This window comes from Ostrinia nubilalis, chromosome 9 (assembly GCF_963855985.1).
Source record: "Ostrinia nubilalis chromosome 9, ilOstNubi1.1, whole genome shotgun sequence".
Classification (NCBI taxonomy): Eukaryota; Metazoa; Arthropoda; class Insecta; order Lepidoptera; family Crambidae; genus Ostrinia; species Ostrinia nubilalis.
In genome coordinates this window covers 9,587,551-9,603,942 of record NC_087096.1, presented here as the reverse complement: position 1 = coordinate 9,603,942, position 16,392 = coordinate 9,587,551, and the positions used below count along the sequence as shown (strand labels likewise).

The window sequence follows — 16,392 nt, the reverse complement described above, 5'->3', positions numbered from 1 at the left end:
AAAAGAGAAGCCGGATGCAGGCCGCTGCACTGCCGATCGGCTAATCTGGAAATCATCCAGGAAGACATGAGGAAGACCTATAAACGTCCGGTGGCTGAAATGATGTTATTGATAAATTAGAATTTAGTAATTTTTCACAACTTTAAAGATTTAAGCCTCAAACCAGTGTAATAAGATCTTTAAGGTAATCAAGAGAAGTGGTTATGTTTGTAGATAAATAATGCTTAGCTCTCGGCCAGACGGTGTTAACACTGTACTAGGAACTATTCGTATTATGTACCTACGTGCTTAAACGATACGCACCATTCTCGTTAAGGCATGAGAATTTGATACACACTCGAGAGGTAAGTACCTATGTAATCGTTGAATGAAAGTTTTCTTAAGTTATTTTGAGCTAGGTACATTTTAATTTCTTAAATTAGGCATGCAGTATCGCTCGAAAAACATCGATATTTTCGATAGAGAATTTAACATCTTATTTTAAAAACATCGAAGGTTAAAAACGATACATCGATTTACAAGTGGCTTACTAGGTATGGTATGTGAGTATTTCTCAAAAAAAATGTACGTAACGAAACAGTAGTAACGAAATAGTAAGGCCATAAGGCTTGTTATACATTGGCGAAATATTGTAAATGCTCTTCATTTATTCAATTCGAAATATTTGTAAGTATGCACCCAAATACGGGGTGATATTAAGGGGTTAGAAATAAAATAAGGGAGTAATCATTCATACTATTTTAATAAAATTATTTTTGTTCCATCATGTTTATCCATTTTGAGTCGTTCTCTGTAAGCTTTTTGCCTTTCGGCATTGGTTTTTGGCGGCATTCCTAAAAAAACAAAAGAAGTAATCACATAAAAACGTAATCTAAATGATTTGATAATTTTTTGCTGGTGGCACTTCTGTAAAGCAGATAGTATCCAATCCTTTTGTTATTAACGCTCTATATTTTTTGAAATAAATTAAGTAGTGACTATTACTATGCTTAGTCAGGTAATAACAGTATACACTCAGCATTATGTTGTACTTTTTCGTAACGTAACGAAATTCGTAAAAAACGTAACGAAATATTAGACAAAATGAAATCAGAAACATGTATTTTTTTGATAAAATTTGTTACAGCAAATATAAAAGCTTACTAAATGTTCGTACCACACGTATTACAAAAAATGGTTAATGAAGACTTACCGTTCTATATAAAATCGCTGATTTTACTGCCTGTTACGAAAAAGTAATCCCACAAAACACACACGTTTTCACTAATTTTCGCGATAGATGTTATGGCGGAGACGTCAGGCCAACAGCCATTCAGAGTGCAGCTATTGTTGTCCGTGTAAAATAAATACGGGATTGTTCAGAAACCATGGGAAAGTAGAAATAAATCGTAACTAAAGAGTAAATAACGAAATAGTAAATGAGAGCGACTCATTTTGTTTTTTTGCTTTAAATTGCCAATTCATTAAGACACCCCATAGAAAATCAATTTGATACAGAAACTGCGATTACTGTAGAACGATAATACAAAGAAATTTACAATAATTTAGTTACGTATCGCATTTTATGAAACAAAAATACATGAAAAAGCTAGGGTGGCAAACAGGTTTTTGTATGAAAGGTAAAAAAGGACTATTTTTAAAATATCTAAATATTTGGTAATAAGTAGGATTATAGCTATAATTCTTCGTTATCTTAAAGATTAATATTCATCCTTCAAAATTGTGTGTGTGTTTTTTTTGTGTGATGATTTATAAATATAAAACTTTTGAACTGTTTCAAAGCACACTTTTTTTTTTCAAAATGTACATTTTTTTTGAGAAATACTCATGTAACTATTTCCTTTATGTTATTTTAGGATATAACAAATGGTTTGAATGTTTGAGTCGCAGGCGGAGTACCGAGCTTATGAGAAACATCGTGTTTCATTCCGTTAATAGAGCGAAATATTGGATGATTTATTATGACAAGTGTTGTTACGCTTGTTTCTTGATTAAATAGCGATTGCTTTTATCTTTATTATTTCGTTTTATTATAAGATAAATAAGCCTGACTCGTATTATGAGTGGCGTTTCTTATGTTAACATTTCCTTAATAAAAGTAACAATCTAATTACTTAGGTTCCAAAATACGAAGTTATTTTTCTTTACTTAGGCCTGGGTAAACTAAGACGTTTTTTGCAACTTTTGAACCTTTATTTTCAACACCTTACTCGTAGGTAGGTACTTAATATTACTTACCTACATGTCTTCAGGCGAGTCAGTCATTCTAAAATTCTTCATTTGCATTTTCTTTTCTTTTTGTGGTTCCGGCAGAGTAGAATATTACCCCCATTGTTCCCGTGGTTGTCATAAAAGGCGATCAAGGTCAAAACAAAGGCAATCTCGATAAGGCGAAGTAGAACTAAAGATTAAGTCTTGAAACTGTCAAAATTCTGCGGCCAAAAGGCCATAAGCTGATTGACGTAAAGTAGGTATGTACAAAGTAAGTGGCAGATTGGGGTTCTAAAGTGTGGTTGGGTAAGTAGTGCCAAAGTGCCAATACAGCGCCGTTTCGTCTCCTCTCGTTGACATCGATCTGCGCCGACCCTAGCGACATGCTGACGGCACGAAATAACAATTGCATAAGGAAGGGGAACGCCCTAGGCCTGCGGCTAGTCTCCAAAGATAATACGTAGAAAGTAAATGACTAACGAGGAAGTGAAGTGAAAAACACTATGGATTTTAATTATAAAGTTCAGTCCTGAACAATATACAAACTGTGGCCAGACAGTTTTGGGTAATTTAACACTTGAACCATTGCATTATGTTCAGAGAAATTATTAAAAATATAATCAAAATTAAGTAACCGATTTAATCCATTTATAATTTTGGATGAAAAAAACTAGCACTCGAAGACTAGATCAGAATTTACTTAAAAATATGGATTTATACCTACGAATAAGCTCCGACATGGTTCATATTATTTCATACTGACTAAACCAGTATTAACTATAAAATATGAACTGTTAGTTATAGACAGTAGTCATGTGAATTCGTTGCATCCGAGCCCTTGGCTTACAACACCCTAATTTCCTTGACCGGGGGTAAATTGAAGAATGCACTGCTTGTCTTGTTATCGATGAAAGAAAATTTAGCAGGATGTTTTCCTTCCTCACATTTTTGTTTAGCAGCTAATGGAGGAAACAGGGTGTAATAAAAATAAGGCCGAAAAAACGAGTAAGAGGCATTAAAAAAGAAATAATGGTTGCCATAGAAACACCCTCGGAGCTCCCAAATTTTCTACTTATTTAATTAAATTAGTTGGAAATTAAAAATTAGGATTCACCGTTGGTTTAATTTGAGTAGGTTAGGGGAAAGGTTTTGCTAAAGAGATCTTGACAATAGGCCAGATGACACTTGTCCAAGTAGTGACGTCACGCGACCTTTGGAATCTATTTACTACTGTAATTATAGAGGGTGTCCCATTTGCACGTCACACTGACATTGGAAGTAGCTGGGCTTAGCAGGAGGTCTTTTGGAGATAACAAGTAAAGCACTAAAACAACTCCCTCCCGTGTCGCTCCCATACCTTTGGCACTGACTTCACTAGAAGTGCTAGACCTCTAGATCGAAACAACGTGCCCCTTTACATTTATTCCGAGCCGCAGCGTGTGTGTGCGCTTTTGCGGTGGAAGGCGCCGTTGCCTTTTGTCAAATGGCATAATGTGGAATGCGTAATAAACCAAGGTAGGTAATGCTTTTATTAAAATTAAAGTAAATTAAATCTTGGTATCTACTTAAAAATATTATATAAGGTGTTATTTTTTATACTGATCATACTTTACCAACGCATCTAATAAAATCATACAAATACAACCCAAGTGTTTTTTAAAAAAAATTCAGGCTAGTTTTCGAGTAAAACGACAAAGAATGTTTCGAAAAAAATAAAAAATAAATCATCCTTTGAGCGCGGTGAGTATATTACTATGGAAAGCTCGAGATAAATATCGTCATACTTTTTTTCAGACGTGGATAAGTAAGTGGATACTGGAAACTGGATTTGAATCCCACCTGTGCATGGCAGTTGATTTTTTTCAATAAAAAAAATTGTTACGGTATAAGTTGATATATTTTTTTTATATCAGAGCCTTATTAATCCTTGACCGTGTAAGCTATTAACTTTTATTTTTTACTTACTCGCTTGTAATAAAAGTGAGTAGGTAATGTCGCCGAACAAAATTTTATTGAATAGTTTGTTTGTACGCTAAAGATGTTGTATCACAATGAAAAGTCCGAAGAAGCAGCACAAAAGATAAACTCCAGTCCATATATTTGTAGTTTTACTTAAGATCCTCCCCCACAATCACTGTACAGTACGAATATGCCAGAACAGATACTTGCTCGAATAAAAACAACCAAGTTGAGATAGCAATCTTATTTTGTACTGAAAATGGACTAAAATCACAGCGAAAATGTTCCAGGTAGGGTACTAGTTCAGATGCAGCGTTGCAATGAAACTCAATCTTACTTAACGTTTCATATGGATACATTTTAAAACAATGTTATCAAAAGTAACAATAAATAAAATGTGACCATTATAAAAAAAAATGCTGGGGTGTATAAGGGCTTGTTCCCACGGAGACAATGTTTTTTGAAGGAACTGTTTTCTGCAGGATTCCGTTTAGTAGTAAAACGTGTTTTAATATTAACTTTCATGAACAGTGTAACACTGCAAACGGGATGTTCGTGTGAATGTAAATATTAAAACGTAAAAACCTATCTGTAATTCAAAGGGTGAGACACAACAAATACCTGTGCAAAAATTTGAATTCGTCAGTTACATAGTTTTGGAGAAAAAAAAACAGTTTTAGGTATAGTTGGGTGGTGTGGCTCCCTGGGGAGTATGGCCACAGTTTCGAACGTCAGGGTTTGGGGGCTTTTTCTAAGACTATCCTGCTACACCCTTTCAAACACACATAGGTAGGTATCTGTGTTTACATGACAGTCCATTTTTGCGGGACCCTGCATTGCCAGATCCCGCAAAACTTGTCATAGGAACGAGCCCTGTACAGTGCCGTAACTAGGGCGGTGCCAGCGGTGCCCAGGCACAGGGCGCAGACCCTGGAGGGGCGCAGAAATGACCAGACCAGTATCTAGTTTTGTTTCATGCATGGTAGTTAGTAGGTACATTTTGTTTTATTAAATCTATATTATCTATATGGCATTTTTCAAGCGATCTTGAAACAACAACACTTGTAAAGGTGGTTTTATATTTATCTGATGTGTCGTGACGTGACGCGTCAGAACGGTATCGGTTTCATACATTTAGTACTAGCTGGTGCCCGCGACTTCGTCTGCGCAGGATTAGTATTTCGAACAATATGTTTATAAATTGTAGCCTATGTGTTATTCTGATGTATAAGCTAGATTATTGTAAAGTTTCATTAAAATCCATTCAGTAGTTTTTGCGTGAAAGAGTAACAAACATCCATCCATCATCCATACAAACTTTCGCGTTTATAATATTAGTAGGATGGTAACGTTCACACTAGTGCGTAACGTGTTGTGTTGTGATGGCTTATGTATGGAACCGATACAGTAATTCTGACGCGTCACGTCACGACACATCAGACAAATATAAATCCACCTTGTCTTGCTCGCAATATTACATACACAAACAAAAGTACCTATACCGTAACTATGAGACAATTTCTGTCTATATTCATTTGGAGGGCGCCACTTCTAACTTAGAAGTTCTAAGCAAATCTATCAATCTAGCTGAGGAGATGTACATATAGTTCACGTTACGCTGTCATTGCTGTCAGCCACATTCATTGGTCCTCCCTTTATCTTTGATTTTATTCATTAACTACGTGCGGCGTTACTGACGCACTAGCGTGCAAGAGATAGATAGAAAATTCATCGTTCGACAAGAGTGAAAAGGATGACTTACAAAACTAAACGATTCACAAACGTTCCATTCTGCCGCGCCGTCCCACCCAATGTTCGGGGATTCCCCGATACATCGAGAATCACGCATTCAGATAGCCGCAGTGTTGCCAGAAGGTTACTTTTGAACTGCATTGGTTACTTTTAGGTGATTTTTCAGAAATTGTAGAATTAACTTTTACAGGTTATTCAGTAAAAAATATTAATAGTGACAATTTAAAAATTATGTCATAAACTGCATTTAAACATGAATTTGATTTATTATTTGTTATAAAAAATGAGTTTTAGCCAATGTTTTTCGATAGTGAAACGCAAATCCATGAAACGTTTTTATACGACCGGTCACTTTTCGGTCTTCATGGAATGGTCAAAAATTCGAATTTAGGTAAATGATTGATGATCAGTTGTATTCATTTTCCATCCATGAACAACCTTACACAATCGCCCCCCCCCCCCCCCCCCCCGTAGAAGGTTACTTTTTATTCAAAAAGGTTAATTTTTTTTACATTTCTCGCACCGGGCGCATAAAAGGCTAGTTACGGCACTGGCCCTGTATGCTACTGCAGAGTTAATAATGCAGGGGCGCCAGTGTGCAACCTCTTTGTAATTGGAATAGCCACGTGCGCATAATATGATTTCCCTCCAACATTATTATCTGTATTCATCGCTCGCATGGATCCCGGCTGCGGTCTCGATTTCCTTCGAAACAGGAAATTTACCGACCTCCCGCCATTGAGGCAGCGTATTAAGTCAATGCTTTACCCTCAATATTTGAAATACCTATAGTCCGATTTTTAATTCGACGGAATTCTGACAGCTGTCATTTTTTGACAATTCAGATGTAATAAGCCTTTTTTGCTTTGAATTATTAATAAATAATATGAAATGAAATTTCATCAAGTACAATTTACAAGAATGAACTATTTTTTGTTTTGTAAATTCAATGAACACTAATTATTATGTACATTTTAGAGATTAAATAGAAAAAAACGTGTTTTTAACGTAGTAAAACAACATATTATCTTAAACGAAAATATGTATTGATCATCAATCATCATTATCGTCATCATAATCAACTTGGATTATAAAATTGGCATCTTGTTAAGTTGATTATTTTATGAAGCTAAGATTTTATTAACAAAAGGATTTTCATAAAAAAGGTTTGTAACCCATGGATTATTGGCCAGGGAGACCAGTAATAGAAAAATAATTTCCCAATTTTTTTTGTAACTTCAAAAGTATGATAATAAAAATTCAATTAACCATTTTGAAATGATCGGTACATTTTTAAGCCTTAGTTTTTCAAGTGAAACCTTAAATTCAAGAAAGGATTATTTTTTAATTCATGAAAATGCTCTCCATTCTTAGTGGGAATGTTTCAGTGTTGACAACACTTCTGAAATGTCAAAATTCCGTCGAATTAAAAATCAGAGTTTAGCCAAAGGCTGCGCTTTGGGGCTTTATTCTTGTAACAATATTGAGGGAATTTAAATATTTCATTTTACGGACGAATATTTTTCCGTGTTTATCTTGTTAGATCAGTAGTAGAAGTAAATAATAACAGTAAAAAGTCTTTTGATCTTGATAACAATTTCTCAACTAGGTAATTAAGTTTTTGTGAGTATTAATAACTATTAGCACAGATTAATATTATGTTAAATAGTATCATGGGGTTTTAACGGCAAAACTTTCACAGGGTATACAAAGATACTGGCTGAGTGGCATCACCTAACTTTGACCGTAACTATAACGATAACCGACGTTTTTTGTATGGAGTTTGACAGATCTTTGACGTTTGTCAATATTGTCAAAGTTAAAGTAAGATGGTGCAACCCAGCCTTAGTAATTGAATACTAAAATCTACTTAATGCTGGAAAAATGCTTTCCATAAGAAAAGTATTTTTCCAGCTAGGTCAAGTACTTAGTACAGTTGCAGTTTTAAAACCTAAACTGAAAAAACTTAGTAAAAGTATACATTTGTTTTGGAGTTGTATTCCAGGATCAAAGAATTTGATAACGAAATCACTACTTCGGTTTACGTTTCCCTTTGAATGTTGCTTTATAAGGCAAGCAGAATTCTGACGCGAAGATTGGTTTATTCCAATTCAAACGCCGTAGGTAGCGCGGTGTTGTTGGAAATTTCATAAATGCCAATTTCTGTTAGTAAAAAAACGATATCAAAGTGTTAGGTTTCATTAAAATTATCTATTTCCGAACGAATATTTATATTTTTATTACTGGCAACACCGTGCTTAATTTTAAAAACTACGGTCGATGGAATAAAGCCTTGTTTTCACCAGTGCGCACAAAGTGCCCCCTAGTGGAAACAAGGCTAAAACTTAAATATTTTTATTGGCAACACCGGCTGCTAAATTGAGGAGGGATAAAAACATGGCGAATCGAATCACTTTTGCTGGAGCCGTTGTCGTGGACAGACGTGCCTAGAACCTGTAACGAGTATCTGAAGAAAATAGAAGTCTACTTGGAAAATAATGTGAGTTTTATTACATTTCAGAAGTGGCATGTACCCACTTACAGTATTTCTTATTTATTTCTTATTTTTGCACTTTAATTACTTACGTAGGTAGCTGAAAACATTTCTTTTTGCATTTTATAACACTTTAAAACTAAATATTGGTATTTATTACAGTTTTAATTTTTAGAAAACTTGAAAGGTCATTCGAAGGTCATTTTTGTTAACTTGTATAATGAGACCTGTGCTCAGTATGGGGTCTACGGGGGCCAAAATTTTGTTATTTTTGCGCTAGGACGCACCGTTTTCGAGATAACAGGATATCAAGTATTTAATAAAGGACAAATACATAGCTTACGTTTTCGAGTTTCAGAATAATGCCGCACGATGATGAATTACCACCGCTGCGCCGTTTGAAGACGCCTGAAAAACAAACAGCTGGTGGTAGCCGAGAATCGATGCGACGCAGTCGAAGCCATACTCGCCGAGGAAGCCGGGGCTACCGTAGCCGAAGCCACCGCAGCCGAAGCCGACTGAGAAGTACGGAACGTGACAGAAGTTTACTTAAGAAGGATGTAGACCTAGAACGTGAACGTCAACGCATACGGGACCTGGAGGACCAATTACGGAGAGAACGGAGCCAGCTGCACCGGATGGCATCGGAAAGGGAGAGCCGCGGCCGCAACTATCATCGTGAGCAGCAACGTCGGGGAGAACGAGAAAGTGAGGAGCGACGCGCACGCAGGGGTACCCGCCGGTCGCGCAGCTCGGAGTTTCGCCGGGCACGCATCGGAGAATTCATCGAGGATGGCGCCCCAGCTCAGAAGTCTAAAAGGTCAGAAAGCCCAACTTTTTCTGCTAGGGACGTGATTAATATGATAAATTCACTTAGTAACGTTAAGAATCAGTCTCAGCCGTCCACCCTACCCACTCAGATGCATAGTAACAATATACACTCTAAAAATATTCTGCCAGACTTTGACCCTTCTTCAAAGAGTCAACGCATAGATATTTGGCTTAAGAAGGTGAATGAGTGTGCTACGGTGTACGGCTGGGATGAAAAAACAGTAATTCATTTCGCGATGCAAAAACTCCAAGGATTGGCTAAAACGTGGTACGAAAGTTTAAATTCCATATTATTTAGTTGGACTGAGTGGCAACAAAAACTTTTGAATGCTTTTCCTTTCGAACAGAATTATGGCCAATCCTTGGAGGATATGCTGAAAAGAAAGAGTAGGTACAATGAACCCCTAGAAGTATATTTTTATGAAAAGTTGGCCCTGTTAAACCAGTGTGACATTGAAGGCAAGCGAGCGGTAGACTGTATTATACATGGGTTAACCGATAAAACTATGCGATCTAGTGCTAATGCATTACGTTGTACGCAACCCGAACAGTTACTTCAATTCTTAATGAGTAATAAAGAAAGCCAGCAACCGTTTGACCGCAATAACTTTAAAACTAGATCTAACGATTCGAGGAATAGCTCCCTTCTCCGCCCAATCAAGCCTAGTGGCAATAATACACAGTTATACTGCTTTAACTGCAAGGAAAATGGACACCCATACTTAAAATGTCCAAAACCACTAATTCAATGTACGAAGTGTCGTAGAATAGGTCACAAGTCAGATAATTGTACAATTAGATCTGAACACGTTGGTACTAATGATAGTGTAGTTCCCGCACGCAAGACAATGAGCATTTCAATGTCAGGGACCAACTCAAAATTTATTAAGGAATGTAGGGTAAATGACATCCCATTTAAATCTTTTATTGACTTCGGCAGTGAAGTTACGTTACTTTCACAATCTATTGCAACAACTTTAGGGTTGTCGTGTGACAATACTTGTTCTACCCCGCTTAAGGGTTTTGGCAATAACATAATTCAGTCGTTAGGTAGTGTTGAAGTGAATGTCAACATTGATGGTGTGGATGCGCGTGTGAAATGTCACCTAGTTGATGATAAATTACTTGATTATCCGTTGCTGGTGGGACAATCTTATACTGAACAGCCGCATATTGTTGTATATAAGGACGCACAACAATTAAAGTTCACAAACGTAGTCACCGAGCTTCCATTCTCAAATACCGATATCATGGAAAATACCTCTATTACAGTTTACAGCATGACTAGTAGCAATATTTATGGTCCAGCTGCCGTTAGGGCATGTACAAACTCGATCACAAATGGAACCATCTTGTTAAATACTAGGATAGTGGGGAAACCCACCCAACAATTTAAGATCAATGGGGGTGTGTACGAAGTAAGAGGAGGAAAGCTCTATGTGTACATAACTCCTGTATCAAAGAGTTGTCAGTTTCGCGAAGGGGTTATATTCGGGAGGGGTATTAAAGTCAATGTGGTAAAACGCCTTACGCGTGTGACTAATGATGTCGCTCAAACACAAAACAATGTCATAGACATCGAGCAGGTTCATATAGGCAGTACAATTAGCGACGAACACAAACAAAAATTACTACAACTATTGAGGGAATATGAACATTGTTTTGCGTCATCTTTGAAAGAATTAGGGTGCACTAATATCACCGAAATGCACATAGAATTGAATAGTAAGCGGCCCGTAGTATATCGACCGTATAGATTGTCTCACAAGGAACGTGAACAGGTTAGGGAAATGATTGGAGAAATGTTAGAGGCAGGGATTGTACGAGAGTCAGTTTCGGAATATGCCAGTCCTATTATTCTGGTGCGAAAGAAAGATGGACGACAAAGGTTGTGTGTTGACTATAGGCAGCTAAACTCTATTACTGTGAAAGAACGGTACCCAATGCCAGTGATAGAAGACGAGATTGCGAGGCTGTCAGGACAGGCATATTTCGTATCTTTAGACATGTCTTCTGGCTATTATCAGGTGCCTTTATCAGATGACTCTAAACAGCTGACGTCGTTTGTCACCCCGGATGGGCAATACGAATTTAACCGTATGCCCTTCGGGCTGGCAAACGCGCCGGCGGTTTTTCAACGAATGATGAATAAAGTTTTAGGGTCAGCTAGATTTTCTGAAGCAACTGCTTATATTGACGACATTTTAATATACGGAAAAAGTGTGGATGAATGCTTGGAAAGACTGGAGAGAGTCCTACGATTAATAGAGGAAGCAGATCTGAAATTAAATTTGTCGAAGTGCGATTTCCTTAAAACCAAAATCAATTATTTAGGATATGAGATCAGTTCAGAGGGTATACGACCTGGTGATAAGAAAATTCAATCCGTAGTTGATTTTCCATGTCCCACTAATGTGCACGCGGTCCGCCAATTTTTAGGGCTAGTAAGCTACTTTAGGAAGTTTATTCGCAATTTTGCCGCACTAGCGCATCCCCTAAACAAATTGCTTAAAAAGGACGCAGAATGGGTATGGACTGAGGACCAACAGGCAGCGTTTCAGACTCTCAAGGATAGGTTAGTCCATAGGCCCATACTAGCTATCTTTGACCCAACTGCTGTGACAGAGTTACACACTGACGCCAGCAGGGTTGGTATAGGTGGAATTCTGTTACAGAAGTCTAGTGATGGTGACAGTTTTCAGCCCGTGGCGTATTACAGCCGCCAAACGTCACCAGAGGAAAAGAACTTCCATGCTTTTGAGTTGGAAACGCTGGCTGTGGTGTGCTCCCTAAAGAAATTCAGAGTGTATCTGTTAGGGCAAAACTTCAAAATAGTTACGGACTGTAGCGCTTTGCACTCAACATTTTCCAAGCGTGATCTGATTCCACGCATAGCCCGTTGGTGGCTCTTATTACAAGAATTTCAATGTAACATTGAATATAGGGCAGGCACCAAAATGGCTCATGTGGACGCGTTGTCTCGTAACCCCACTGAACACTCTTATGTGACAACAGAGACAGATCCATATCCAAGCGTCATGCAAATCACGGGTCAGGACTGGCTTCAAACTTTGCAACTAGGAGACTCTGAACTTAATCGAATTCGTAATATCATCGATTCTAACATGGATATAGATGGTCTAAAATATATAAAAGACAACTATCTGATTAGGGACAATAAACTATATAAGTGTGTAAATGGGGACAAAACAGATTTGCGCTGGGTGGTGCCCAAAGGGGCAAGGTGGCAAGTTTGTCGTATGAATCACGACGAAATTGGACATTTTGGTATCGAGAAGACTCTAGAACGAATTAAGAAAACATACTGGTTTCCCAAAATGTCCAAATTCGTCAAAAAGTACGTTCAGGCTTGTATAGAATGTGCGTATTCTAAAAAGGTTAGTACGAATGAGGGACAGTTGCATACTATACCTAAAGTAGAAGTTCCTTTCCATACTGTACATATAGACCACCTTGGGCCCTTTGTGCGATCCAATAGAGGGAATTCATATCTCCTTGTTGTGGTCGACTCTTTTACAAAATTCATATTTATCAGGCCTGTCCGTAATACTAAGACTCAGACCGCAATCAGAGTACTCGAAGATATATTTTATACGTTTCGTAATCCAGACAGAATAATAAGTGATCGTGGAACGTGTTTTACTTCGCACGCCTTTAAGAAATTTTGTCTGGATAAGGGGATTCGACATGTTCTGAATGCGGTTGCGAGTCCGAGGTCTAACGGGCAAGTGGAACGGTGCAATCGCACTATTATTAGCTCTTTGACTGCCCAGAATCTTAACTTTGATGAGAAAGTCTGGGATGACAAAATAGGTAGAGTGCAATGGGGAATGAATAACACTCGTCAGAAAACTACAGGTAGGACGCCGGCAGAGATTATGTTTGGGCCAAGTATGAACTCTGAATTAGATCCTAGAATGAATGAGATTGTGCATGAGACTCGTGAAAATACGGATTTGACAACTATACGGGAATCGGTTAAAGATAGGATTGATGAGGAACAGGAAAAACAAAAAAAAGCTTATGATAAAAATCGACGTCCAGCTAGGATATATAAGGAGGGAGAACTTGTTAAAATTACTCGAACATGCTTCTCGAATGACGGAAAGAGCAAAAAACTGATGTCTCCTTATATTGGACCTTACCGAGTAGTAACTGTGTTAGGCAACGATCGATATCGGTTAGCTTCTATACCTGGTCTAAGCAGTACTAGGAACAAACGCCAGACTACCGTCGCTGCTGATAGAATGTTACCCTGGGTTCACGTAGCCGCTTTAGATGTAAATGAGGGCAATGAGGATAAGGATGCTGAAGATAATAGTTCTATAGCGAGTGACACTGAAAGTAATCATTAGTTTGTTTATTAATATATTGTATACTTATAGTACTTAATGTAAGTAATTGTTTTTATTGTACATGTAAATAATTATAAAAAGAAAGGGGAGATTTGAAATGAAATGAATCATTTATTTACTTGTGATGAACTTAAATTTTTATTATTTTATTATAAACAAGAATATTCATACTAATAATTTCCATCTCACCGGTGATTTTACTTTATTATTAGCGTACTAAATCGGATAAGCTGTATTGCGTACTTAACTGATTGACCACTTTACAAATTGATAATAGTAAACATGTTTTCTAATTCTGTACGTTTATGCAGATATGTGCTAGGTAACAATTATTGTTTGTAGCGCTCTTGCTCTTAGTCATTTACCTTGTTACAAGTTCTAAATAAAAAGGGGTTGTTTTAATTACGTTTAATAAGTTTGGAGAACACATTTAGTTACGCATGAAAGATTTGTTTTGTTAGTGGAATTGGATAACAAATAATGAATAAATAAATAATATATAGGTCGCTACTTGAGTTAATGAATAAACTATAATAAATAAAAACAAGTAATGGATAGTTTGATTTTAAGTAAAGATGAAATAGTCATGAGAAAGAGGATTCAGCTTTAAATAACTTGGGTTTAAATGACATTAGTTACAATGAAACTTGCAAGAAGGATGGTTTGCAAGATGTTCATGTGTTAATGATTTATTGTAACTTGCAAGAAGGAGGGTTTGCAAGATGTTCATTTGATATTATTTATTGTAACTTGCAAGAAGGAGGGTTTGCAAGATATTCAGTTTTAATTATTATTGTTTTGAATGACATTGGTTACAATGAATCTTGCAAGAAGGAGGGTTTGCAAGCTATTCATTTGTAAATTATTTATTGTAACTTGCAAGAAGGAGGGTTTGCAAGATAATAAGACTTATGATGTTGTAACTTGCAAGAAGGAGGGTTTGCAAGATAATAAGACTTATGATGTTGTAACTTGCAAGAAGGAGGGTTTGCAAGGTTCTATTATGATTTGATAACTAGTACATTTTGAAATAATAAATATAATTCATAACATTGTTAGGTGATTCGATTGGCCATGTGTTAGGTTTGCCAGTGCATGAGGACATGCACTGCGTCAGGATGGACGAGTGTTAGGTTTCATTAAAATTATCTATTTCCGAACGAATATTTATATTTTTATTACTGGCAACACCGTGCTTAATTTTAAAAACTACGGTCGATGGAATAAAGCCTTGTTTTCACCAGTGCGCACAAAGTGCCCCCTAGTGGAAACAAGGCTAAAACTTAAATATTTTTATTGGCAACACCGGCTGCTAAATTGAGGAGGGATAAAAACATGGCGAATCGAATCACTTTTGCTGGAGCCGTTGTCGTGGACAGACGTGCCTAGAACCTGTAACGAGTATCTGAAGAAAATAGAAGTCTACTTGGAAAATAATGTGAGTTTTATTACAAAAGAATTACGCTTTACATATTCATACTTTTGGTGAATATGAAATTCAAATTCCTGATTTGAATCTGTCAATAAAGTTAGTAAGTTTTCTCGTTACATTCGGAGGTTTTCTTTCATCAAACCGCAATTAAGCACATTTGTATAAGGTTAAATCGTCTTAAAGCAGTTCAATATTAATACCTCCACTTGTATGAAACAACTTTTTAGGAACTGTTCTCAAAAATCCATGTGGAAGTACAAGAATAAAATTTAGACTTCCCTGGAAAAAGTTGCGGCTTTCCAGATTTATTAGGTAAACGGCGATTTGAAATCATAAATGGATGACAAAATAAATGTTCAGGAGCCACTAAACACGATGCAAGGATCAGACAGTATACAGTGTGTTTGGGATAGGACTAGCGATAATTTAAGGCGATGTTGTGATGTCAATTTTATCAACAAAAATGCCCCTATATGTGGGCCCACCCACCCCCACCCCAAATTAAGCCCCCCATTCCAAGAGGATGTGACTACATAAAAAATGTTTGTATTTCTTATGTGCCCGTCTTACAGATAAATAAAAAAATGCATTTGTAAGCCAATAATATGGTGTCATTAAAAAAACACAATGACCAAAAAATTTAATTGTTTTTATGATGTTTAGTTTTTGTCAAAAAATTCAGTTTTGACAGACACGTCGCCTTAAATTATCGCTAGCCCTATCCCAAACACACTGTATAATCATTACTTAAAAGTCCTGAAAACTGTAACATGATCACTGATTCAAATTCATTTTCCTGTTTGCTGTAGTGATTTCAAAAAAATTGTATTGCTTGTTCGATTTTAATTCAATATTGTGTCTCATAATAGTGTCTGGCATCATGCGTAAATTGCCGACGACATAAAAAATAACAGGCTATAAAAATGTACTGCGCTTCCCCTATTCAGTGCCCGTTGCAAGTACCTACGTGTAAACGGGCGATTCCAACGGGATCGCTCTTACTTTTTATTGTGTTTATTATTTTTAACGCGCGAAATGATTACGGTGACAAACGCAAATCCTGCCCTCAAGCGAAATGGGTGCTTGGCAACCAAAAAATTAAATACTTTGACTTTGATTTCTTAGTTTATTCCAAGCCTTAGATATAAACAAAATTAATCTGTTTGTTTAAAATAACTGCAGAGTTGTTATTGTTTATGTCACCTACAATGACCTACATTCATTCAAAAAGGTAGGTCACACTTTTTAAGCTGTATTTTATCTATCGCCAGAATGTCGTATTGTTTTTGTGATAGCTGCTGAAATATTAAGTTTTACACAAAACATATGGCCTTTAG

The 16,392-nt window shown here is 36.7% G+C and overlaps 1 long non-coding RNA gene across 1 annotated transcript in view; it reads right to left on the bottom strand.

The window, feature by feature from the left end:
* The window catches only part of LOC135074614 (uncharacterized), a 224,819-nt gene extending 217,951 nt beyond the window's left edge, over positions 1 to 6,868 (bottom strand). Inside the window, exon 1 of the long non-coding RNA XR_010257864.1 lies at positions 6,709 to 6,868. This is a non-coding gene — a long non-coding RNA (uncharacterized LOC135074614). The remainder of the gene's footprint in view (positions 1 to 6,708) is intronic.
* Between the last annotated feature and the right edge of the window lie 9,524 nt (positions 6,869 to 16,392).